Here is a 26,485-nt window from a genome sequence, read left to right on the forward strand (position 1 = left end):
AACTTCCTCCTTCTTTCTTCCCTCCCTCACTCAGAGCATCTGTTGGTGTGTTAAGGAATATCTGTTTTACTTAGGAGACTGTATTCAGATTAAGTTAATGTATTCTGAGCATTAATGTCAGGTGCTTCCATGTGGATTATTTTATGAAGTTCTTACCACAACAATCCATTTACTGATGAGGAAAACTGAGGTTAGTTGACGTGTTCAAGGTCTTGTGATCCATATGTTCCAAGCTAAGTGTTTCCTTACTCCAAAAATAGTATTCTTCTTGCCATACCACAACTGCAGCACAACTTCTCAGAACAGACTGGGTCCATGCCAATGAAATCAGGTCACCGGGGCAGTTTTTGAATATTCCAGAAACTTTTTTTTCCTCCATGTAGAAGTGAATGAAGTGCCAATCACTCCCGGACTGAAGGTCCTGAGCCTCTTCAAGAGGCAATCCTCTACCTTAATTTAAGCGTGGTTATTTAGGATGCCTTGCATGGGTTTTGTGACTTTTACCAGCTGGATTCTCCAAGGGGTTCCAACCAGCCTAGTGCCCTGAAGCAAAAAAAAAGTCTACCCAAGCACTGGCTCCCCTGGCTTCTGACAATCCTCAGGGTGGTGGTACCCTCCATTATTCACAGAGAAGCAGAATTAGCTTCCTGCCACCACTGCAGACAGTATTGAGCAGCGTGTTCCCAGGGAGGGATTAGAAAGACTAACCTGTCAAGCCTGCTGGGCCTGGCTGCCAGAGACCTCCTTTGATTCCTAAGTGTGGCATTCTAGGGCGGGTGTACGAGTGCATGTTCCTAATTCCTCCCTTGGCAGAAACTTAGCTCTTTGAATAGAGATTCATCTCCCATTGCTGTGCACTTAATATGAACTTTTTCTTAATGTGTGGTTGACTAGGTAGATTGTAGCTCCTTTTTAAAAATCCAGGTTGTAAAATCATACACATGAGTAGATAACATAGCACACTCAATAAATGTATAAGGTTCATCTTTTTGGAACAAATTTTCTTCACATTGCAATGATAAGTTGTACGGTAACCAGTGAACACTTATAGACACTTCTAGCATTTATTGTTAGTTGGGGTAAGTTATGCCCAACTATTACATATATGAAAAAAACACCTGAACTCTTATTAGATACTATTCTGATTACAATTTAAAAAGAAAAATGTCTAATATACTTCCTTCCAGCTTTAGAATTAATGTCATTGAAGTGTGACCTATATTATAAAATTTAGACCTAATCTCCTAAAATTCCATGAGCTATTTTAAAAATCTGCTATCATTTGTGACTACTTATTTTGATCAGTCATCAATCATTTCAGTACTGTGCAAACAAAATAAAATGGAGAAATAAATTATTATGTAATATTCCAGTTTCAAAATTTTCTATTTATAATGATCAAAAATTTGCTCTGGTAAAGTCACTGACCTTAATAAGTTAATATTACAAATTACAACTATAAAATATAGTCATTCAAATTTTCCTGAAAGGAAAAAAATACTGTCAACAAATACTGAACTCTAGTTAGTGCTATGTATGCTGAACTATTGAAAGGGAAGTTTATTAATGTTTGCAATTTCCTTTGAAAGACACATGCACACTGATATTCACTGCAGTACTATTTACAATAGCCGAGATATGGAAGCAACCAAAATGTCCATCAACAGATGAATTAACAAGAAGACACACACACACACACACACACACACACACACACGAATATTACTCAGCCAGAAAAAAAAAAAGAAATCTTGCCACTTGCAACAACATGGATGGATACAGAGGGTATTACACTATGTGAAATAAGTCAGACAGACAGACAAAGACAAATACTGTATGTTGTCACTTATATGTGAAATCTAAAAATTAAAACAAGTGAATGAATATAACAAAAGAGAAACAGACTCACAGGTATAGAGATCAAACTAGTTGTTACCACTGGGGAGAGTGAAGGGGGTGGGGAGTTATAGGGGTACAGGATTAAGAGGTACAAACTACTATGTATAAAGTGAATAATCTACAAGGATATATTGTACAGCACAGGGAATATAGCCAATATTTTATAATAACCTTAAATGGAGTATAATCTATAAAAATATTGAATCACAGTATTATATACCTGAAACTAAAATACTATTGTACCTCAGCTACATTTCAACTTTAAAAAAGAATACAGGGCTTCCCTGGTGGCACAGTGGTTGAGAGTCCGCCTGCCGATGCGGGGGACGCAGGTTCGTGCCCCGGTCCGGGAGGATCCCACATGCCGCGGGGTGGCGGGGCCCGTGAGCCATGGCCGCTGGGCCTGCGCGTCCGGAGCCTGTGCTCCGCAACAGGAGAGGCCACAGCAGTGAGAGACCCGCGTACCGCAAAAAAAAAGAATGCATATGATGTCAAATAAGCACATGAAAAGGTACTAAACATCACCAGTCATCAAGAAAATGCAAATTAAAACCACAATAAGGTACCATTTCCTATGCATCAGAATGGCCACAGTAAAAACAACTCGAACAATGTTAAATGTTAACAAGAATATGGAGCAACTTGACCTGTAATACATTGCTGGTAAAATAGTACAAACAGTTTGGAGGACTTAGTAGTTTCTAATGAACTTTTTTTTTGGCCATGCTGCACGGTACGTGGTGTTCTAGTTCCCTGACCAGGGATGGAACCCACTCCCCCTGCGGTGGAAGCACGGAGTCCTAATCACTGGACTGCCAGGGAAGTCCCCTCTAATGAACTTAAACATACCTTTACCCTATGACCTAATAATTCTACTTTTAGGTATCTACCAAAGAGAGAGAAAAGCATGTGTCTATACAAATAGTCACAGCAGTGTTTGTTATAAAGTTCCCAAATTGGAAACAAACTATAAGTATATAAACAGAAGAATGGGTTTAAAAAATTCTGGTGTAATTCATGAAGGAAATAATTGATAAGCTTTACTTCATTAAAATTAAAAAACTTGGCTCTGAGAAACACAGTTACCAAGAGAATTAGAAGAGAAGCCACAGACTGGGAGAAAATATTTGCAAAAGACACATCTGATAAAGGACTATTAATCAAAATACACAAAGAACTCTGAAAACTGAACAATAAGAAAACCAGATTTTAAAATGGGCCAAAAACCTTAACACCAAAGAAGATATACAAATGGCAAATAATCATATGAAAAGATGCTCCACATCATATATCATCAGGGAAATGCAAATTAAAACAATAAGATACTACTGCACACCTCTTAGGTTAGCCAAAATCCAGAACACTGACAACCCCAAACACCGGTGAGGAGGTGAAGCAACAGGAACTTTAAAAAATAATCTATTTATTTATTTATTTATTTTTGGCTGCATTGGGCCTTCGTTGCTGTGTGCGGGCTTTCTCTAGTTGCGGCGAGTGCGGGCTACTCTATGTTGTGGTGCGCCTGCTTCCCATTGTGGTGGCTTCTCTTGTTGCAGGGCATGGGCTCTAGGCACGTGGGTTTCAGTAGTTGTGGCATGCGGGCTCAGTAGTCGTGGCTCGCGGGCTCTTGAACACAGGCTCAGTAGTTGTGGCACACGGCTTAGTTGCTCCGTGGCATGTGGGATCTTCCCAGACCAGGGCTCGAACATGTATCCCCTGCATTGGCAGGCAGATTCTTAACCACTGGGCCACCAGGAAGTCTCGGAACCTTTATTCATTGCTGGTGGGAATGCAAAATGGTACAGCCACTTTGGAAGACAGTTTGGTGGTTCTTTATGAGACAAAATATACTTGTACCAAACAATCAAGCAATCGTGTTCTTTGGTATTTACCCAATAGAATTGAAAACTTATATCCACCTAAAAACCTGCAGAAGGAGGTTCAGAGCAGCTTTATTCATAATTGCTAAAACTTGGAAGCAACCAAAATGTCCTACAGTAGATGAATGGATACATTAACATAACCCAGAAAACGAAATATTATTTAGCACTAAAAAGAAATGAACTATCAAGACATGCAAAGACATGCATATTCCTAAGTGAAAGAAGCCAATCTGAAAAGACTACATACTATGTGATTCCAACTATATGAATCATTGGAAAAGGTAAAACTATAGAGACAGTGAAAAGATCAATGGTTGCCAGGGATTTGAAGGGGGAGTTGGGGGGTGGAGAAGATGAATAGACAGAGGACAACGAATTTTTAGGGCAGTGAAAATATTGTGTATGATATTATATAAAGATAGATACATGTCATTATACATTTGTCCAAAACCATAGAATGTACAACACCAGGAATAAACCCTTAGGTAAACTATGAACTTTGGGGATTATGATGTATCAATGTCGGGTCATCCTTGGTAGGAAAATGTACCATTTTGGTGAGTGATGTTGATAATGGGGAAGGCTGTGCATGTATGGGGGCAGCAGGTATATGGAAAATCTTTTCACCTTCCTCTCAATTTTATTGTAAACCTAAAACTGTTCTAAAAAATAAAGTCTTAAAAAAATGTGGTATATTCATATAATGAAATATTACTCAGAAACTAAAAGGAACATGCTACTGAAATTAGCAGCAACATGGATAATCTTAGAAATATGCTGAGTGAAAGTGTCCAGGTATAAAATAGTACATTACTGTATGATTCCATATATGAAGTCCAGGACAATGCTAAACAAGGCTATGGGGACAGAAATCAGACGTGTGTTTCCTTGGAAAGAGGGGGAACAGACTGGAAAGGGCATGAAGAAACCTCCTGGGGTGACAGAATGTTCCATATCTTTTTTTTTCAGCTGGTGGTTAGAGAGGAATATAAGATTGTCAAAACTCATTAAATTGATCGCTTAAGATCTACACGTGTAATTTTACCTTTACTACCTCAATTTAAAATGGAGAGGGAAGGGGGGCTGGAGGAGAGGAAATGTGATTACTGTGCTCTAGCAGCTCCTACCTTCAGCCTCACCTCCACCTCCTCTCTGGTAGCTCCCTAGTTAGGGGATTTGTTTGTTTATTTTTTATTTGGGGGTAGAGGGGAAAGAAGAACAAATGCATGTGTTTTTATTGGATGTGGAGTCTGGCTATGGGAGCAGTACATGTTTATGTGACTGATGATTTCTGTGGAAGCATTGTTTAAAATGGTGTGTATTACTGACACCTGCAAATGAGTGTTTTGGAGGAATTCGGTTGTAAGGGTAGGGCTAGTGCAATCTTGTCCCAGGAAAACAAATTTTAATTCTCTAAAAGTTTTTCCAAGCAATTTTCAGAGTTGGAATAGCATAAGAATGTTTAGAACTATCCTTAGAGTTTTAATATGAAAAATGTAGCTACATGATAAATGTGATTTTCTAATTTCTTATACAATGTGACAATATCTTCAAATCAACACTTTTTCTTTTGATGAAATAATCACTGCTTCTCAAGAGCACCCAGATAATGATAATATTAAGTTTCATTTCATTTCACACATTTCACTTCATTAGCTATTCTACATGACTTCTATTAGTAAAATATTTTCCTCTTTTAAAGTAAGATGGGAATGTAAGTTAGATTCATTATCCTGTTTCTTCCAGCTATATTTCACCATTAAAATTTTTAAAATTTTGCCAAAGTAAGCATAGGTTTGAAGATATTCTTTCATATAACATCCAAATTACCTTATTTTTTTTCTCTCACAAGCTTCACAACAAGCTGATTTCTCATTTCTTTTTTCATTCTATCCTCTTCAGATGGTAACACCTGCAACAACAACAACGAAAAACAACCATATAAACCTCAAAATTTTCATTTAACTTGCATGCCCCCTAAGTCAAAAAAGTATAAAATACTTAAAGGTTATCTTTTTGGCCCTGTATTATTCCTATTTTCCATCATATATCACAACTTGTTAAGCCTAGCCATAAGCAGTGCATTTTCAGATTATTTACCCAAAACAGCAAAATGATAAAGTGCTCTAACTTGTCTTAGAAAGGAAAGAGACGTGAAGCAAGGTGATGGCCCACCCAGGAGGGGCGCTGGCTGAGATGCAGGTCGCAGCTGAGCCTGGTGAGAAGCCCTCCTCCAGGAGCCAGCCTGTCGGGATCCCCTTGCTGGAGCAGGAATCCGAGGAGGCGCTAGAGCAGGAATCCGAGGAGGCGCTGGGCCCGAACCAACCGCCAGCCGAGCTGCTCCTAATGGTGCTGAGCCACGTGCCCCAACACGTGCTGCTCAGGCACCGCCACCAGGTGTGCAGGCGCTGACGCGACCTACTGGACTGCCAGGCCCTGTGGCTGAGCATCCTGCCCCGGAAACACGCCGCCCTGTGGCCCATCGTCAGCACCTGCCTGCCGCCGCCGCCGACCTCAGGTCCTGCGTCCTGGGCCGCTTCTGCGAGCGCAGACCCATAGGGCGCAACCTCCTCCTGAACCCCAGGGGCCTAGATGGCTTCCCAGAACAGCCTATGCTGAGTGGTGGGGACGGCTGGACAAAGGAGGGAAAATGTAAGGGCATGCCTGCAGCTCCTTGTGATGTCCACTTCCTACCTGCCTACTACCTACCTGGTTACAGGTGGTTTCGAAGAAAGGAAGTTTTGGACCTGGAGAAGGAGGGTTTCTGGCCAGAACTCCTGGATAGTGGAAAGACTGGGATTTGTGTCTCTGACTGCTGGATGGAACGAAGAGGCACTAACCGTATATGTATATATCGGCTAATTGTCCAAACTCTAGACGTCAACCAGGCTGTCCTGCGTCATTTCTCTTCGAATCCTTTTCGCATCCGGCGGTGGAGGAGAGTCCCCTTTGAGGCCAGCCATGTGTCCTCCAACCTCAAGAACGGTGTTCACTTTGTGTCTTTTGAACAATGGGTGTCAAACCTGGAGTTAGGGAATGAGCAATATGGAGTCCCTTTTACCAACTCCAGTGTGTTTGCATGGGTCTGTCTGCCCTAGTCGTGGGCTGTCCTTGCAAAACTACCTTACTGTGCCTTCCAGGAGCTGGGCCCATTGGCTGGGCCACCTCAATAATCAAGGGCTTGTAGCTCCCTGGCATCCTGGGATCTCCTGGGTCCAGTCGAAATTCCTGCTGGGCCCTGTCTTCAGGTTTTGGAAGCTACTAGAAGAAAGTTTCTGCTGCTTTCTAAGGTAGACCCTGTTCTACTGAATGGAAAGCCACGGTTGAGCACAGGGAAATGCTGGATCCTGAGAGCTCCACCATCCCCCAGAGGCTCTCTGGTTCAGCCCCGTGCCTTCTGCCCTTGTCTCCTCCTGTTTCTGCTGCAGAGGCTTTATTGGTCCCTTCTAGGAAGCCCTCTTTCACCTCTGAACCAGCAGCTCATCCCTATGGCTGGGAAAATTCCAGCCCCCTTGGGTGGTGAACTTAACCTCATGGGGTTTTAAGCAAGACTGGGACCAGGACTCACAGCAGAAAGTCAAACTAGTGCAAAAAATGTTTGGAGACAGAGGGTTCTGCCCACCCTGTGAACCATGAAGTGGTCCCCTGAGCCCAACTCTGCTCTGAATTGTATGGTGTATAAAGTTATTTTATTTTGAAATTCTTTTCAAACATGGAGCAAATAAATGAGCAATGTATCTGCCAAAAAAAAAAGAGAAAGGAAAGGCAAGAAGTCTCTGTAATTAACTAAGTTCCAGTTAATACACTTACGTATTTTAGACTACATTGATGGAATTTATAATCATGACTAATGTGTAACATTTCAGTGCTTGACAAAAATTCTGGTAGTATTCTAATAGATTAAATTGTATACAGAAAACTTTGTTAATTTGAATTGTATGAAAGGGCGTGCAAGAAAAGAATTTCATTGAATTCATTTATCTTTATTAAATAATAATAAGGAATTTGTCAACTTTACCAGAAAAAGAGGAAGATAAGGAGGATGAGGGGAAGAGGGGAGAAGAGGAGGAAAAGAGGAAGAGAAAGAAGCAAGGGGGAGTAATAAGGAAGGAAAGAGGCAGAAGGAGGAGAAGGACAAGGTATGAGGAGAAAGGGAAAGTAGAAGAGGGAGAAAATGGGGAAGGAAAAGAATTAGAGAGAAAGTGACAAATAGAAAAGATCCAAAACAAAAAACCTGAACGAACTTTTAAGTGTGGGGATTTGATGAGGGTACAAATGGTATAAGAAGTTAGGTGACGGGCTTCCCTGGTGGCGCAGTGGTTGAGAGTCCGCCTGCCGATGCAGGGGACGCGGGTTCGTGCCCTGGTCCAGGAGGATCCCACATGCCGTGGAGCGGTTGGGCCCGTGAGCCATGGCCGCTGAGCCTGCGCGTCCGGAGCCTGTGCTCCACAATGGGAGAGGCCACACAGTGAGAGGCCCGCATACCACAAAAAAAAAAAAAAAAAAAAAGAAGTTAGGTGATGGGTAACCTGGGAGTTTATTATACTATTCTATTTACTTTTTATGTGTTTGAAACTTTCCATAATAAAAGGTATTTTTAAAAAAGAAATCAAATAGTGTAATTTACCATAGTAACAGAATTAAGGAGAAAAAGCATGTAATTATCTCAGTAAATATACAGAATGCATTTCATAAAATTTAACACCTGTTCATGATAAAAACTCTTAGAAGGGACTTCCCTGGTGGTCCAGTGGGTAAGACTCTGCACTCCCAATGCAGAGGACCCAGGTTCGATCCCTGGTCGGGGAACTAGATCCCGCATGCATGCTTCAACTAAGAGTTCTCATGCCACAACTAAGGAGCCCGCATGCCGCAAGTAAATATCCCGCGTGCCACAATGAAGATCCCATGTGCCGCAATGAAGAGCCAGCGCAGCCAAAATAAATAAACAAATAAATATTTAAAAAACTCTTAAAAAACTAAAAATTGAAAGGAAATTCATTAATCTGATAAGGCTGTATATAAAATCTTATAGCTGACATCAAAGTTAAAGGTGAAATATTTAACACTTCCCTCTAAAATTAAAATAAAGATGTCCATTCTTATGTCTACTATTTACCATTGTACTGGTGGGCTCAGCCAGTACAGTAAGGCAAGGAAAAGGAAAAGGGATTAAGATTGTAAGAAAAAAGTAAAACTTTCTTTTTTGCAGATGACATGATTGTGTATGTAGAAAATCCAAGGAAATCTACAAACAAATTACTAGAAATAATAAGTGAATTTGGCAAGGTTACAGATACAAATTCAATATGAAAAATAAATTTCATTTCTACTAGCAATGAGCAATTCAAAAGTTAAAATAAAACAATGCTATTTTAAAATAACCAAAAATACCTAGAATAATTTTAATGAAACTGTGCAAAACTTCTACATTAAAACAAGACATTGCTGAGAGAGCCTAAAGGAGACCTAATCAGATGAAGAGATATAATACCATGTTCACGGGTTAGAAGACTTAATATTGTTAAGATGACAATTCTCACCATATGTTCTATAGATTCAATGCAATCCCAATAAAAACCCCAAATGGGCTTTTTTGGTTGAAATTGACAACTTATTTTAAAATTTATACAGAAGTGGATAGGACTTAGAATAACTAAAACAATATTGAAAAAGAAGGGCAAAGCTCTAGGGCAAACTACCTAATTTCAAGACTTATTAAAATAAAAAGCTATATTAATGAAAGATAAGGTAGTAATGGCATTAGAATGGACAAATAGATCAGCAATACAGAACAGAGAGTCCAAAAATAGACCTACACATATATACCATATTGCCGTACGCGGGCCTCTCACTGTTGTGGCCTCTCCCGTTCCGGAGCACAGGCTCTGGACGCGCAGGCTCAGCGGCCATGGCTCACGGGCCCAGCCGCTCCGCGGCATGTGGGATCTTCCCGGACCGGGGCACGAACCCATGTCCCCTGCATCGGCAGGCTGACTCTCAACCACTGCGCCACCAAGGAAGCCCCCATATATTAATTTTAACAAAATAACCAAAGCAATTCATGAAGGATGAAAAAGTTTCCCAATAAATAGTGCTGGAAAAACTGGATATCTGTGGGAGAAAAAAAAAACACCAACCACCCCTCAACTTCACCGCATATTAAACAAAAATGAATTTGATATGCATCATAGGTCTAAATGTGAAAGCTAAAACTCTAAATCTTTCAGAAGAAATTATAGGAACATATCTTTGCAACCTGGTCGTAGAGGAATGGGAGGTCAGAAAACATTTTTCATATAGAACACAAAAAGCACTAACTGTAAAAAACAACAACAGCCCCCCCAAAAAAAAACAGTGGATAAATTGGACTTCATCAAAATTTAAAATTCAGCAATAAAACAGTATCAACTGAATATATGCAATAACACAGATGAATCTCACAGATACAATGTTGAGTAAAAGAAGCCAGACACAAGTGGTACATATTACACAATTTGTTTTATGAATTTCAGAAACATGGAAAACTAATTTCTATTGACAAATAAAAATAATCATTGCATTGGGCAGAGAGGAATGGGCGACTGCACGGAAAGGGTCCCAAGGGAATTACCTGGGGTGACAAAAATATTCTTTAACTTGCCCTGGATGAAAGTTACAGGTATGTATAAATTTATCAAACTTCATTCAGCTCTACACTTAAGATCTGTATATTTTACTCTATGTAAAGTATACCTCAATAGAGGACAGTTTAAAATAAATCCTTTTGCAAATCATGTATCTTGATAAAAAGGATTTGTATCCAGAATATATAAAGAACTCATCCAACTCAACAATAAAAAGACAATCCAATTAAAAAATGGGTAAAGGATTTGTAATACATTTCTCCAAGGATATACAAATAGCCAACAAACACATAAAAAGATGCTCACCTTCATTAGTCATTAGAGAAATGGAAATCAAAACCACAGTGAGATGCCACCTCACACCAATTGAACGGCTATTATCAAAAAAAACAGAAAATAACAAGTGTTGGAGGATATGGAAAAATTGGAGCCCTTGGTCACTGTTGATAGGAATATAAAATAGCACAGCCACTATGGAAAACAGTATGGCAGTTTCTCAAGAAATTAAAAACAGATTTATATATGAGGCAGCAACTCCATTTCTAGGCATACACCAAAAGAATTGAAAAGAGGGTCTCGAAGAAATATTTGTACACCCATGTTCATAGCAGTGTTATTCATAAAGCCAAATGGTAGAGGCAACCCAAGGGTCCATCGACAAGTGAATGGATAAATAAAATGTGGTGTATATATACAATGGAATATTATTATTATTATTCGGCTGCACCTCACGGTATGCGGGATCAACCAGGGATCAAGCCTGTGCCCCCTGCAGTGGAAGCACAGTCTTAACCACTGGAGTGCCGGGGAAGTCCTACAGTGGAATATTATTCAACTTTAAAAAGAAAGGAGGGCTTCCCTGGTGGCGCAGTGGTTGAGAGTCCGCCTGCCGATGCAGGGGACACGGGTTCGTGCCCCGGTCCGGGAAGATCCCACATGCCGCAGAGAGGCTGGGCCCGTGAGCCATGGCCACTGAGCCTGCGTGTCTGGAGCCTGTGCTCCGCAATGGGAGAGGCCACAGCAGTGACAGGCCCGCGTACCACAAAAAAAAAAAAGAAAGTAAATTCTGACACATGCTACAACATGGATGAACTTTTGAGGACATTATGCTAAGTGAAATAAGCCAGTCCCAAAAAGACAAATACTATTCCATTAAAATGAGATATCCTAGAGTCATCAAATTCATAGAGACAGAAAGTAGAATGGTGGTTGAGGGGAGAGGAGAATGGGGAGTTGCTTAACGGGCATAGTTTCAGTTTTACAAGGTGGAGTTTTGGAAATTGGTTGCACCACAATGTGAATATACTTAACATTAATGAACTATATACCTAAAATAGTTATGAAGGTAAATTCTATGTTTTGTGTATTTTACCACAAATAAAAACAAAAATAAAAAAAGAGAAAAAATTGATTTCAAAATTTAAAACAAACCACATGAGATACTACTTTATACCCATTAGAATGGCAATATTAATATTAATAATAAAATGGAAAAAACAAGTGTTGGAAAATATGAGACAGTTGGAACATACATTGTTTGGTAGTTCTTCAAAAAGTTAAACATAGAGGGACTACCCTGGTGGCGCAGTGGTTAAGAATCTGCCTGCCAACACAGGGGACACGGGTTCAATCCCTGGTCCAGGAAGATCCCACATGCCGCGGAGCAACTAAGCCCATGCGCCACAACTACTAAGCTTGCGCTCTAGAGCCCGTGAGCCACAACTACTGAGCCCGAGTGCCACAACTACTGAAGCCAGTGTGCCTAGAGCTCATGCTCCGCAACAAGCCACTGCAATGAGAAGACCGCGCACCACAAGAGTAGCCCGCACTCGCCACAACTAGAGAAAGCCCGCGCACAGCAACGAAGACCTAACACAGCCAAAAATAAATAAACAAATTTTTTAAAAAAGTGTAAACAACTCAATACCCATCAATTGATGAACAAATAAATACAATGTGATATATCCGTACAACAGAATATTATTCAGCCATAAAAAGGAACTAAGTACTGATACATGCTACAATAAGGGTGACCCTTGAAAACACTATGCTAAATGAAAGAAGCCAGAGATGAAAGTTCACATTCCATTTATATAAAATATCCAGAATAGACAAATACATAGAGACAGAAAGTACATTAGCAATTGTCAGGGGATGGGGGGGGGAATTGGAATCAACTTCTAATTGTTTGGGTTTTCTTGGGGTGTGGGGGGAGATGGAAGTATTCTGCAATTAGATAGTGATGATGGTTTCACAACATGGTGAATATACTGAAAACTACTTAAGCTTACACTTTTAAATGGTGGATTTTATGTTATGAGGACTGTATCTCAATAAAACGAAAAGTGAACCTTTTTGATTTCACTGAGTTTGTCAGTGGAAACACAACAGAAACGTATTTTTCTTATTTTCCAGATAAAATATTTGAGCAGTGTATTCAGCACAAATTTGCATTTACAAATTCCCCACCCCTTTTCCTTTAATGGTGTTTCTCATCCTAGCCTCTAATTTCTCAAGTTAGAACTTGCTTGAAACCTTGAAATCTGAGTTTGCAAATAACTGTAAGGTCCTTCTCTACTTGCATCATCTCCTTCTCAACCTTTAAAACAGAAATGTGAAGTAATGGGGATTTGTATAATAAAATAAAAAGCCACTAGAGGGCACTGTATCCCCTCTGGTTTGCAGTAAAGAAACACTTTATCTTAAAGGTTATGCTTTAGACAGTAAAGTCCAGAAAACTTGTCTATTCACCTAGTCAAACCATTCATTAGCTGAGTGGTTTGAAGAAAGTCTTCCAGCTTCTGGATTTCAGCTTCCACATCTGCATAAGGTTGGGTGTTGGTTACATGATTTCCAGGCTTCTGCCAACTCTAAAATTCCTCTTATACTGGCTTAAAACAAGGATGACATCTGGAAAAATAGTAAGAATTGTACCTGCTTTATCATTTCCTCCAGTTCACTCAAACTGTTTCCTCTCCCACCTTCTCTATTTCTCTATTTCCAGCTAAAATATTAGAGTAACTCTGGACCTTTCCCCCTTAAGCACCCTTTACTGATAATTTATATTAAAAAAAAACAAAACAAAAAACCACTCTCAGAGCACTTTCCCAGTTTCACCAATAATTTTCCTTTTGATTCTCATGACACATCGGGTTTGTAGGTATTATCTCCAATGTTCCTGGTGAGGAAACTGAAGCCTAGAAGAGTTCAGTGAATTGCCCACAGAAACACAGCTAGCAAGTTATAGCACCTGGCCTTCCAACTCCAAAGCCTGTACTCTTCATAAAAATATTCACTGTCAGTAGGAAGATACAAGTTTTGTGAGGCCTAAAGTATACACATTTATGCTGTCTGTATTAGTTTTCCATCATGGCTGTAACAAATTATCACAAAGTTAGTGGCTTAAAACAACATAGATTTAGGGGACTTCCCTGGAGGTGCAGTGGTTAAGACTCCACACTCCCAATGCAGGGGTCTTGGTCCAATCCCTCGTCGGGGAACTAGATCCCACATGCATGCTGCAACTAGGAGTTCACATGCCACAACTAAGGAGCCCACCTGCTGCAACTAAGACCCAACGCAACCAAATAAATAAATATTTTAGAAACAACAACAGCAACCTAGATTTATTATCTTACAGTTTTACAGGTCAGAAGTCCAACACAGGCCTCACTGGGCTAAAATCAAGGTGTCAAGCCTTCTGGAGGCTCTAGAGGAGAGTCTGTTTCTTTGCCCTTCCCAGACTCTAGAGGCCACCTGCATTCCTTGGCTGGTGCCCCCCTTCCTCCATCTTAAAAGCCAGCAACAGCAGGTCAAGTCCTCACACTGCATCACTCTGACCTGTCTGCCTACTCTCTCCCACTTTTAAGGACTCTTAATTATATTGGGCCCAGACAATCCAGGATGATCTCCCTATTTTAAGGTCAGCTGACTAGCAAATTTAGTTCCATCTGCAACCCTAATTCCCCTTTGTCATGTAAATAACGTATTCACAGATTCCAAGGATTAGGACATGGACATCTTGGGGGAGGAGGGTGGCTTCTGACTATCACATTGGCCCTCTTTAAGATATATAAAGTTTAAATTATAAACTTAGACATGATTCTCTTAACACAAAGAAGAAACTTCATTTAATTCATGGAAAATCTTTTTCTCCATTTATTTATTTGGTTTATTTATTGAGGTAAATTCATATAACATAAAGTTAACCATTTTAAAGTATACATTTCAGTGGTATTTAGTACATTCACAATGTTGTACAACCACCAACCAACACCTATATCAAGTTCCAAATCATTTTCATTACCCTAAAAGAAAACTCCGTATCCATTAAAAAGTCATTCTCCCAGCCCCTGGCAACATTAATCTGCTTTCTGTCTCCCTAGATTTACCAATTCTGGATATTTAATAAAATGGAATCATACAATTTCTGACCTTTTGTGTCTGGATATTCACAATTTGAGACCCTTTGTGACTGGCTACTCTCACTTAACATCTTTTCGAGGCCCATCCATGTTGTAGCATGTACCAGTACTCCAATCCTTCTGTGACCAAATAATATTCCATTGTACGGCTATATCACATTTGTTTATCCATACATTTAATGATGCACATTGGGTTGTTTCCAACTTTTGGCTATTGTGAATAGTGCTATGAAACTCCTGTACAACTATTTGTTTGAATACCTGTTTTCAATTTTGGGGGTATATACTTAGAATTGCTGGGTCTTGTAATATTATGTTTAACTTTTGAGGAACTGCCAAACTGTTCCACAGTGGCTATACCATTTTATACCCCCATGAGCAATGTGCAAGTTTTCAAATTTCTCCACATTCTTGCCAATACATACTTTCCTTAAAAAATTATTATTATAGCCATCCTAGTGGGTATAGAGTGGCATCTCGTGTTTCTGATTTGCATTTCTCTAATGACTAATAAAGTTGAGTACCTTGTCATGTGCTTGTTGGTCACTTACACATCGTTTTTGGAAAACACCTATTCAAATCCTTTGCTCATTTTTTAATTGGGTTGTCTTTTTGTTGTTGAGTTGTAAGAGTTCTTTACATATTCTGGACATTAGACCCTGATTTGCAAATATTTTCTCCCATTGTGTAGGTTGTCTTTTCACTTTCTTGATAACATCCTTTGATGCACAAAAGCTTCTCATTTTGATGAAACCCAATTTATCTTTTCCTTTTGTTGCTCTTCTTTTGGTATTGTATCTAAAAATCCATTGCCAAATCCAAGGTCATTAAGATTTACCCCTCATCTTTTCTTCTAAGAGTTTTATAGTTTAGTTCTTACATTTAGGTTATTGGTTAATCCATTTTGAGTTTATGTTTGTATATGGCATAAGGTAGGGGTGCAACTTCATTCTTTTGCATATGGATATTCACGTGTCCCAGCACCACTTGTTGAAGAGACATTTCTTTTCCCATTGAATGGTCTTGGCATTCTTTTCAAAAATCAGTTGGTCCTAGATTTGTAAGTTTGTTTCTGGACTTTCTATTCTCTTGGTCTATACAGCTATCCCTATGCTAGTACCACACTGTTTTGATCACTGTAGCTTTGTAATAAGTTTTGTAATAAGGAAATGTGAGTCCTCCAACTTTGTTCTTCTTCAATATTGTTTTAAGTATTCAGCATCCTGCACAATTCCATATGAGTTTACCACTTATGCCAAAAGGGCTATTGCAATTTTAATAGGTATTACATTGAATCTGTAGATCACGCTGGGTAGTATTGCCATCTTAACAATATTAAGTCTTCCAATACGTGAACATGGATGTCTTTCCACTTATTTAGGTCTTCTTTAGTATCTTTCAGCAACGTTTTACAGTTTTCAGTGTGTCTTCCACTTTTGTGTAGTAAGGAATCTGGCCTTGTCTAAAGAGAGGTCTGGCCTTTGTCCCAGCTCCTGGGAGATGACCGCCACATCCTTGCAATTTCCCAAGTGATAGGAGTGTCTCTGTAATTCATAGTGGGTCCCTCAGACCAACTCTGACAGTTTATGCTAATGAGGTGTCTAAGGGTGGGTCCCTTCTCAGTTCAGGCTAATGAAATGACTCAGGGTAGGGCCGGCAATGTCAGAAAGACCAACAATGTGATTGGAGAGTTAGGGCTTTGTGTCACATGGTAACAGCCCAAACTTCAGGGAGGCAGGTGACTGGAGACTTTAGTTTGATCACATGGACTATGATTCATGCCAAGTAATGAAGCCTCACAAAGCAATGGATACCAGGGCTTAAGTGATATCCCAGGTTGGCAATACTCTTAGAGCACTGTCACACATCATAGCTGAGAGGAGTTAACTCCACTCAGGACCTCACCTGGAGAGGACAACCAGAACTGTGAGTTTGGACCCCTCCCAGATTCTGCCCTATGCTACTCTTCCCTTGCTTGATTTCAATGTACCCTTTTTCTGTAATAAATGTGACTGTGAATATAATAGCTTTCAGGGTGTTCTGTGAGTCTTTCTAGCAAATTACTGATCCTAAGCAAGGTTATGAGAACCTCCAAATTTGTGGCCAGATGGTGTGAAGTGAGGGTGACCCTGGAGACCCCCAATCTTGCAGACGGTGTCTGAAGTAAGGGCAGTTTTGTGGGCAGTGTTTCTTCAGAAAGTAGAGTTGCCTAAAATCTTTGCAACCTCCTTAGTTAAACCTATCCCTAGGTGTTTTTATTCTTTTGGATGCTATTGTAAATGAAATTATTTCCTTAATTTCCTATTTATTCATTTTTAAAAATACTTATTGAGCACTTGCTATATGCTAGGCTCTGTTCCAAGTGCTTCACAAACACTAATTTTATTCCCCTAGCAACCTTAATTAGGTACTTTGTTGGAAACTGGGCAGACCCACTATACTGCTGCTTTACGTGCCTTCTTTGGGAAGTTTCCTGGGAATCTCTTATCTACCTCTTCGCACTGCCATTCCATAGTACAGGTCCTTATAAATTTACACCCGAGCCACAGTGTCCCACCATCTCCCTAACTCAACTATCTACCATCTACTCTGAATGCTGCTGCCACTAACAATCCTGAAGCACTGCTGATCTAAGTCCTGGCCACTCCAGTGACCTTAAGTGCCTTTCTTCTCTGCATTTACAAAGGTAAAAAACAATTACTGCTCACAAGCAGTACTTGACCATAGATTCTGCAATGTCTTCTACTAACATATTGAACTGCTACTGAAAACTTTGCTGTGAAACAAGCAGAGTGGTTGAGAGGAGGGCGCAAGGCCTGACCCCACAAACCCCACTCCTCCTCAACCTCAGGTTATTCATTTGCAAAACAGAAACTATAAGGCCTACTCTTAAGTGTTGTGGGAATTAAGTGTGTGTGTGAGACAAAAGGTGGAGTGGTAGGACAGGTCCTGGCATGGCAAATGCTCAAGAAATGTGGGCTGATTTGTATCTCAGTTGCCCCCAAAGAACTTGTAAATTCTTTGAAGGCAAGGGCCTTGACATACTTTTTTGGTATTTCTCAAATCAAGATTATTTAATCACTTCAACAGATACACTTTGGTATCTGGACTTGCTCAAGAACCATGGCTCTTATGACAAAAACCAGGCTCTGAAGTCTGACTTCAAATGTTGGCCACTACTAGGTCAGTGGCCTCTGTAAAGTTACCCAACCCCTCTGAACCTCAGGTCCTTTATTTGTAAACTGTCAATAGTACCTACTCCACAGGCTCATGAGGATTCAGGTGAAGTGTTTAGTATATAATCAATCCCCCCAAAACTGCCAGCCATAATTACACCCTGTCCCAAACATTGTGTCCACAAAAATTTGGCCTCTCTGCAATCTTCATTTCTCCATCTTTCACACACACACACACACACACACACACACACACACGCACACACACCCTCCCCCTCTTGGACCAATCTTTCCATCCTCTTACCCGTTCTTCTTTCCCGACTTCTGTGTACCTCAAAGACCATGGAAATCTCCTAAATGAGGTCGCTTCTACTACTGTTGCCATTTTAGGGAGCAGGAAACAGGCCCTGAGGGTTTGAGTGACTTCCCCGAGGTCACAGAACTCAAGCAGCGAGCCCACAGCCCACGCTCTTAACCTCTAGCCCTCGGCCTCTTCCCGGTCGCAGGTGCACCCGCGTCCACTCAAACCCCGCCCAGTCTCCCACTTCCAGTCACTTCCCCGCTCTTCCGCGCGCCCATCTCCCCCCACACCTGAGTCAGGCCCCGGGGTGGGGGGGGCACGCCCCATCCATCCTTAGCGGTTTCCCCTTTTCTCTGCCAGAGACTGAGGGTGAGGCCGACATTGGCGTCCCGCACGCGTGGTGGTTGCCGCGACGTTGCGGGGTAACACCCAGCGGGACCGGGAGCCGACAACGGCGGCCGAGGGGGAACCACACCGAAGTCAGCGCTGTGAGGGCGGGCGGAGGGGGCGGGGTCCGTAGGGCCAACTCCGCCCCCTGCGTGCATGCTCCGGCCCCCGCGGCGTGGTATAAGGCGGCGGCGCCCACCCCTCCCCACAGTGTCTGGCGAACTCCCGGCGCGTGAGGGGCGCCAGGCGCGGAGAGGAGCTCCGCCCCGAGCCGCCCCGTCACTTCACGCTTACGCGGCGCCGCGACCCGCGCACAACGGTTAGCTGGGTAACGGCGGGTGGCGCGCTGGGAGTCCTGGCTGCTTGGGCGGGGTGGGAGGGAGCCTCGGGGAACGGAGAGCTTGGTTTCCTGGGGACGGGGGGCGGCCCTCGAGGGCTTCGTGGCTGCAGCGCCGCGGAGCAGGGAGCGGTTGGTGAAGGAGGCGAGGACAGGTGTCCCAGCCAAGTGTCCCGGGCGCCAGCGCGGGGAGATGAGTGAGATCGTGGTGGCCTGGGGGAAATCTCTTCATCCCCACTGGGGATGCTTTCCATCTGGAAGAGTAATGACCTGAGGCTATAAAATCTGATAGCGTTGATTAACCTCTTCCCTCTAGGATCTCTTGGCCAGGTTGTATCTGAGGGAGGGGTGGGGGGGGTAATATGGGGTGGGAGGTTGTTTTGGCGTTGTGGCATGCCACCTGTAACCTTCTTTTTTAACATCTTTATTGGAGTATAATTGCTTTGCATTGTTGTGTCAGTTTCTGCTGAATAACAAAGTGAATCAGCTATACATATACATATATCCCCATATCTCCTCCCTCTTGTGTCTCCCTCCCACCCTCCCTATCCCACCCCTCTAGGTGGGCACAAAGCACCAAGCTGATCTCCCTGTGCCATGCGGCTGCTTCCCACTAGCTATCTATTTTACATTTGGTAGTGTATATATGTCCATACCACTCTTACATCGTCCCAGCTTACCCTTCCTCCTCCCGGTGTTTTCAAGTCCATTCTCTGCATCTGCGTCTTTATTCCTGTCCTGCCCCTAGGTTCTTAAGAATTTTTTTTTTTTTAGATTCCGTATATATATGTTAGCATACGGTATTTGTTTTTCTCTTTCTGACTTACTTCACTCTGTATGACAGACTCTAGGTCCATCCACCTCACTACAAATAACTCAATTTTGTTTCTTTTATGGCTGGGTAATATTCCATTGTATATATGTGTCACATCTTCTTTATCCAGTCATCTGTCAGTGGACACTTCTTAGGTTGCTTCCATGTCCTGGCTATTGTAAATAATGCTGCAGTGAACATTGTGGTACATGAGTCTTTTTTTTTTTTTTTTTTTGCGGTACGCGGGCCTCTCACTGTTGGGGCCTCTCCCGTTGCGGAGCACAGGCTCCGGACGCACAGGCTCAGCGGCCACGGCTCACGGGCCCAGCCGCTCTGCGGCATGTGGGATCTTCCCGAACCGGGGCACGAACCCGTGTCCCCTGCATCGGCAGGCGGACTCTCAACCACTGCGCCACCAGGGAAGCCCTACATGAGTCTTTTTGAATTATGGTTTTCTCAGGGTATATGCCCAGTATTGGGATTGCTGGGTCATATGGTAATTCTATTTTTAGTTCTTTAAGGTGTTTTCCAGAGTGGCTGTATCAATTTACATTCCTACCAACAGTGCAAGAGGGTTCCCTTTTCTCCACACCGTCTCAAGCATTTATTGTTTGTAGATTTTTTTGATGATGGCCATCCTGACCTGTGTGAGGTGATACCTCATTGTAGTTTTGATTTGCATTTCTCTAATAATTAGTGATGTTGAGCATCCTTTCATGTGTTTGTTGGCCATCTGTATATCTTCTTTGGAGAAATGTGTATTTAGGTCTTCTGCTTATTTTTGGATTGGGTTGTTTGTTTTTTTGATATTCAGCTGCATGAGCTGCTTGTAAATTTTGGAGATTATTCCTTTGTCCATTGATTCGTTTGCAAATATTTTCTCCCATTCTGAGGGTTGTCCTTTCGTCTTGTTTATGGTTTCCTTTGCTATGCAAAAGCTTTGAAGTTTCATTAGGTCCCATTTGTCTATTTTTGTTTTTATTTCCATTTCTCTAGGAGGTGGGTCAAAAAGGATCTTGCTGTGATTTTTGTCATAGAGTGTTCTGCCTTTGTTTTCCTCTAAGAGTTTGATAGTGTCTGGCTTTATATTTAGGTCTTTAATCCATTTTGAGTTTATTTTTGTGTATGGTGTTAGGGAGTATTCTAATTTCATTCTTTTATATGTAGCTGTCCAGTTTTCCCAGCACCACTTATTGAAGAGGCTGTCTTTTCTCCATTGTATATCCTTGCCTCCTTTATCAAAGATAAGGTGTCCATATGTGTGTGGGTTTATCTCTGGGCTTTCTATCCTGTTCCATTGGTCTATATTTCTGTTTTTGTGCCAATACCATACTGTCTTGATTACTGTAGCTTTGTAGTATAGTCTGAAGTCAGGGATCCTGATTCCTTCAGCTCTGTTTTTCTTTCTCAAGATTGCTTTGGCTATTTTGTCCTTTGTGTTTCCATACAAATTGTGAAATTTTTTGTTCTAGTTCTGTGAAAAATGCCATTGGTAGTTTGATAGGGATTGCACCGAATCTGTAGATTGCTTTGGGTAATATAGTCATTTTCACAATGTTGATTCTTCCAATCCAAGAACGTAGTATATCTCTCCATCTGTTTGTATCGTCTTTAATTCATCACTGTCTTATAGTCTTCTGCCTACAGGTCTTTTGTCTCCTTAGGTAGGTTTATCCCTAGGTATTTTATTCTTTTTGTTGCAGTGGTAAATGGGAGTGTTTCCTTAATTTCTCTTTCAGATTTTTCATCATTAGTGTATAAGAATGCAAGAGATTTCTGTGCATTAATTTTGTATCCTGCTACTTTACCAAATTCATTGATTAGCTCTACTGTTTTTCTGGTAGCACCTTTAGGATTCTCTGTGTATAGTATCATAGCATCTGCAAACAGTGACAATTATACTTCTTTTCTGATTTGGATTCCTATTATTTCTTTTTCATCTCTGATTGCTGTGGCTAAAACTTCCAAAACTATGTTGAATAATATTGATGAGAGTGGGCAACCTTGTCTTGTTCCTGATCTTAGTGGAAATGGTTTCAGTTTTTCACCATTGAGAATGATGTTGGCTGTGTGTTTGTCATATATGGCCTTTATTATGTTGAGGTAAGTTCCCTTTATGCCTACTTTCTGGAGGTTTTTTTTATCATAAGTTGGTGTTGAATTTTGTCAAAAGCTTTTTCTGCATCTATTGAGATGCTTATATGGTTTTTCTCCTTCAATTTGTTAATATGGTGTATCACATTGATTGATTTACATGTATTGAAGAATTCTTGCATTCCTGGGATAAAACCCACTTTGTCATGATGTATGATCCTTTTAATATGCTGCTGGATTCTGTTTGCTAGTATTTTTTTTTTTTTTTTGCGGTACACGGGCCTCTCACCACTGTGGCCCCTCCTGTCACGGAGCACAGGCTCTGGACATGCAGACCCAGCGGCCATGGCCTACGGACCCAGCCGCTCTGCAGCATGCGGAATCCTCCCAGACCGGGGCACAAACCCGCGTCCCCTGCATCGGCAGGCAGACTCCCAACCACTGCGCCACCAGGGAAGCCCTGTTTGCTAGTATGTTGTAGAAGAGTTTTGCATCTATGTTCATCAGTGATATTGGCCCTATAGTTTTCTTTTTTGTGACATCCTTGTCTGGTTTTGGTGTCAGGGTGATGGTGGCCTTGTAGAATGAGTTTGGGAGTGTTCCTCCCTCTGCTATATTTTGGAAGAGTTTGAGAATGATAGGTGTTAGCTCTTCTCTAAATGTTTGATAGAATTTGCCTGTGAAGCCACCTGGTCCTGGGCTTTTGTTTGTTGGAAGATTTTTAATCACAGTCTCAATTTCAGTGCTTTTGATTGGTCTGTTTATATTTTCTATTTCTTCCTGGTTCAGTCTTGGAAGGTTGTGCTTTTCTAAGAATTTGTCCATTTCCTCCAGGTTGTCCATTTTATAGGCATATAGTTGCTTGTAGTAATCTCTCATCATCCCTTGTATTTCTGCAGTGTCAGTTGTTACTTCTCCTTTTTCATTTCTACTTCTGTTGATTTGAGTTTTCTCCCTTTTTTTCTTGATGAGTCTAGCTAATGGCTTATCAATTCTGTTTATCTTCTTAAAGAACCAGCTTTTAGTTTTATTGATCTTTGCTATTGTTTCCTTCATTTCTTTTTCATTTATTTCTGATCTGATCTTTATGATTTCTTTCCTTCTGCTAACCTTCGATGTTTTTTGTTCTTCTTCCTCTAATTGCTTTAGGTGTAGGTGTAAGTTTAGGTTGTTTATTTGAGATTTTTCTGGTTTTTTGAGGTAGGACTGTATTGCTATAAACTTCCCTCTTAGAACTGCTTTTGCTGCATCCCATAGGTTTTGGGTCATCGTGTTTTCATTGTCATTTGTTTCTAGGTATTTTTTGATTGCCTCTTTGATTTCTTCAGTGATCTCTTGGTTATTTAGTAGTGTATTGTTTAGCCTCCATGTGTTTGTGTTTCTTACAGTTTTTATTCCTGTAATTGATATCTAGTCTTATAGCTAGTAGTAGTAGTCAGAAAAGATACTTGGTACGATTTCAGTTTTCTTAAGTTTACCAAGGCTTGATTTGTGACCCAAGATATGATCTATCCTGGAGAATGCTCCATGAGCACTTGAGTTCTGTTGTTTTTGGATGAAATGTCCTATAAATATCAATTAAGTCCATATTGTTTAATGTGTCATTTAAAGCTTGTGTTTTCTTATTTATTTTCATTTTGGATGATCTGTCCATTGGTGAAAGTGGGGTGTTAAAGTCCCCTACTATTACTGTGTTACTGTCAATTTCCCCTTTTATGGCTGCTAGCATTTGCTTTATGTATTGAGGTGCTCCTATGTTGTATGCATAAATATTTACAATTGTATTTTCTTCTTGGATTGATCCCTTGGTCATTATGTAGTGTCCTTCTTTGTCTCTTGTAATAGTCTTTATTTTAAAGTCTATTTTGTCTGATATGAGAATTGCTACTCCAACTTTCTTTTGATTTCCATTTGCATGAAATATCTTTTTCCATCCCCTCACTTTCAGTCTGTATGTGTCCCTAGGTCTGAAGTGGGTCTCTTGTAGACAGCATATATATGGATCCTGTTTTTGTATCCATTCAGCCAGTCTATGTCTTTTGGTTGGAGCATTTAATCCATTTACATTCAAGGTAGTTATCGATCTGTATGTTCCTATTACCATTTTCTTAATTGTTTTGGGTTTGTTATTGTAGGTCTTTTCCTTCTCTTGTGTTTCTCACTTAGAGAAGTACCTTTAGCATTCGTTGTAAATCTGGTTTGGTGGTGCTGAATTCTCTTAGTTTTTGCTTGTCTGTAAAGGTTTTAATTTCTCCATTGACTCTTAATGAGACCCTTGCTGGGTAGAGTAATCTTGGTTGTAGGTTTTACCCTTTCAGCACTTTAAATATGTCCTGCCACTCCCTTCTGGCTTGCAGAGTTTCTGCTGAAAGATCAGCTGTTAACGTTATGGGGATTCCCTTGTATGTTATTTGTTGCTTTTCCCTTGCTGCTTTTAATATTTTTTCTTTGTATTTAATTTTTGAGAGTTTGATTAATATGTGTCTTGGCGTATTTCTCCTTGGATTTATCCTGTATGGGATTCTCTGTGCTTCCTGGACTTAATTATTTCCTTTCCCATATTAGGGAAGTTTTCAACTATAATCTCTTCAAATATTTTCTCAGTCCCTTTCTTTTTCATTTCTTCTGGGACCCCTATATTTCAAATGTTGGTGCGTTTAATGTTGTCCCAGAGGTCTCTGAGACTGTCCTCAATTCTTTTCATTCTTTTTTCTTTATTCTGCTCTGCAGTAATTATTTCCACTATTTTATCTTGCAGGTCACTTATCTGTTCTTCTGCCTCAGTTATTCTGCTATTGATTCCTTCTAGAGAATTTTAAATTTCATTTATTGTGTTATTCTTCATTGTTTGTTTGCTCTTTAGTTCTTCTAGGTTCTTGTTAAACATTTCTTGTATTTTCTCCATTCTGTTTCCAAAATTTTGGGTCATCTTTACTATCATAACTGAATTCTTTTTCAGATAGACTGTGTATTTCCTCTTCATTTGTTTGGTCTGGTGGGTTTTACCTTGCTCCTTCATCTGCTGTGTGTTTTTCTGTCTTCTCATTTTGCTTAGCTTACTGTGTTTAGGGTCTCCTTTTTGGAGGCTGCAGGTTCACAGTTCCCCGTTGTTTTTGGTGTCTGCTCCCATTGGGTAAGGTTGGTTCAGTGGGTTGTGTAGGCTTCCTGGTGGAAGGGACTGGTGCCTGTGTTCTGGTGGATGAGGCAGAATCTTTTCTTTCAGTTGGGCAGGGCTGCGTCTGGTGGTGTGTTTTTGGGGTGTCTGTGACCTTATTATGATTTTAGGCAGCCTCTCTGCTAATGGGTAGGGTTGTGTTCCTGTCTTGCTATTTGTTTGTCATGGGGTGTCCAGCACTGGAGGTTGTTGGTTGTTGAGTGGAGCTGGGTCTTAGTGTTGAGACGAAGATCTCTGAGAGCTCTCGCCAGTTGATATTATGTGGGGCCGGGAGGTCTCTGGTGGTCCAATGTCCTGAACTTGGCTCTCCCATCTCAGAGGTTCAGGCCTGACACCGACCAGAGCACCAAGATCCTTCCTCATGTTTAGACTTCCATCACCCATCTGGCAGGGAGTGAGCCTCCTCAAAGCACACGCAGCCGTCTTCCGGGAGGAAACACCAATCCCAACAGAAGCCACAAGACAAAAGCAACTCAGCGAGATCCCCCGGCAGCTGAGAGCACGTTTTCTTCCTCTTTTTCTTTGATCTGTTGCTATACGCACTCTGCCCAAGACAACATCAAGTTTCTCAAGCTTTGCTTCCCAGCCTATGAAAAGTTGGGCACAGGGCCACCTGTAACCTTCTAATCTTTACTCTTTTAAACTTTTTTCCCTCTTCCTTTGACTCATCCTGAGTTCTACCCCATTCTTGATTCTCCGTGACTTTGTCCACAGAAATTCCATTTTCTCCTGAAATCCTACCTATCCCTTGTCTCCACTGTATTTTTTAAAAATATTTATTTATTTAGGCTGTGCCAGGTCTTAGTTGTGGCACATGGGATCTTTTAGTTGCAGCATGTGGACTCTTAGTTGTGGCATGAAGACTTCTTACTTGCGGCATGGATGTGGGATCTAGTTCCCCAGCCAGGGATCAAACCCGGGGCCCCTGCATTGGGAGCACGGAGTCTTACCCACTGGACCACCAGGGAAGTCCCTCCACTGTATTTTTTTTATTTTGCGGTACGCGGGCCTCTCACTATTGTGGCCTCTCCCATTGCGGACCACAGGCTCCGGACGCGCAGGCTCAGCGGCCATGGCTCACGGGCCTAGCCGCTCCGCGGCATGTGGGATCTTCCTGGATCGGGGCACGAACCCGTGTCCCCTGCATCTGCAGGCAGACTCTCAACCACTGTGCCACCAGGGAAGCCCTCCACTGTAATTTTTGTATTATGTGAATCTTTACACTTGTATTATTTTTGCTTACTTTCTCTCCTCTATTGTAAGTTTCTAAGGTAGTAGCTGTCTTTGAAGTTCCCATATGCATAGTTAAATGGAACAGTGTGTCTTGAGCAACTTTTTGGCTAATTACTGTGACCCATGGAATTCTCTC

At 41.2% G+C, this 26,485-nt stretch overlaps 1 protein-coding gene, 1 long non-coding RNA gene and 1 other non-coding gene across 4 annotated transcripts in view; 2 read left to right on the forward strand and 1 right to left on the reverse strand.

Moving 5' to 3' along the window:
• LOC125964595 (uncharacterized) overlaps positions 1-23,341 on the reverse strand; it is a 69,424-nt gene extending 46,083 nt beyond the window's left edge. The window contains exon 1 of the long non-coding RNA XR_007477756.1: positions 22,631-23,341. This is a non-coding gene — a long non-coding RNA (uncharacterized LOC125964595). The remainder of the gene's footprint in view (positions 1-22,630) is intronic.
• Positions 1-26,485, forward strand: part of LOC101280867 (monocarboxylate transporter 1-like) — a 140,806-nt gene that overhangs the window by 83,226 nt on the left and 31,095 nt on the right. The window contains exon 1 of one of the 2 annotated variants that reach the window (XM_004263292.3): positions 18,863-19,015. The exons of the other annotated variant lie outside the window; for it this stretch is intronic. The gene's annotated coding sequence lies outside the window, so the exon portion shown is untranslated. Of the gene's footprint in view, positions 1-18,862; positions 19,016-26,485 lie in introns of those variants that run through there. 2 annotated transcript variants of the gene reach the window in all.
• TRNAG-CCC (transfer RNA glycine (anticodon CCC)) lies at positions 8,519-8,591 on the forward strand. The gene has a single exon. It is a non-coding gene; the product is annotated as a tRNA-Gly (tRNA).

The sequence above is a fragment of the Orcinus orca genome, chromosome 1 (genome assembly GCF_937001465.1).
Source record: "Orcinus orca chromosome 1, mOrcOrc1.1, whole genome shotgun sequence".
NCBI classification, from domain to species: domain Eukaryota; kingdom Metazoa; phylum Chordata; class Mammalia; order Artiodactyla; family Delphinidae; genus Orcinus; species Orcinus orca.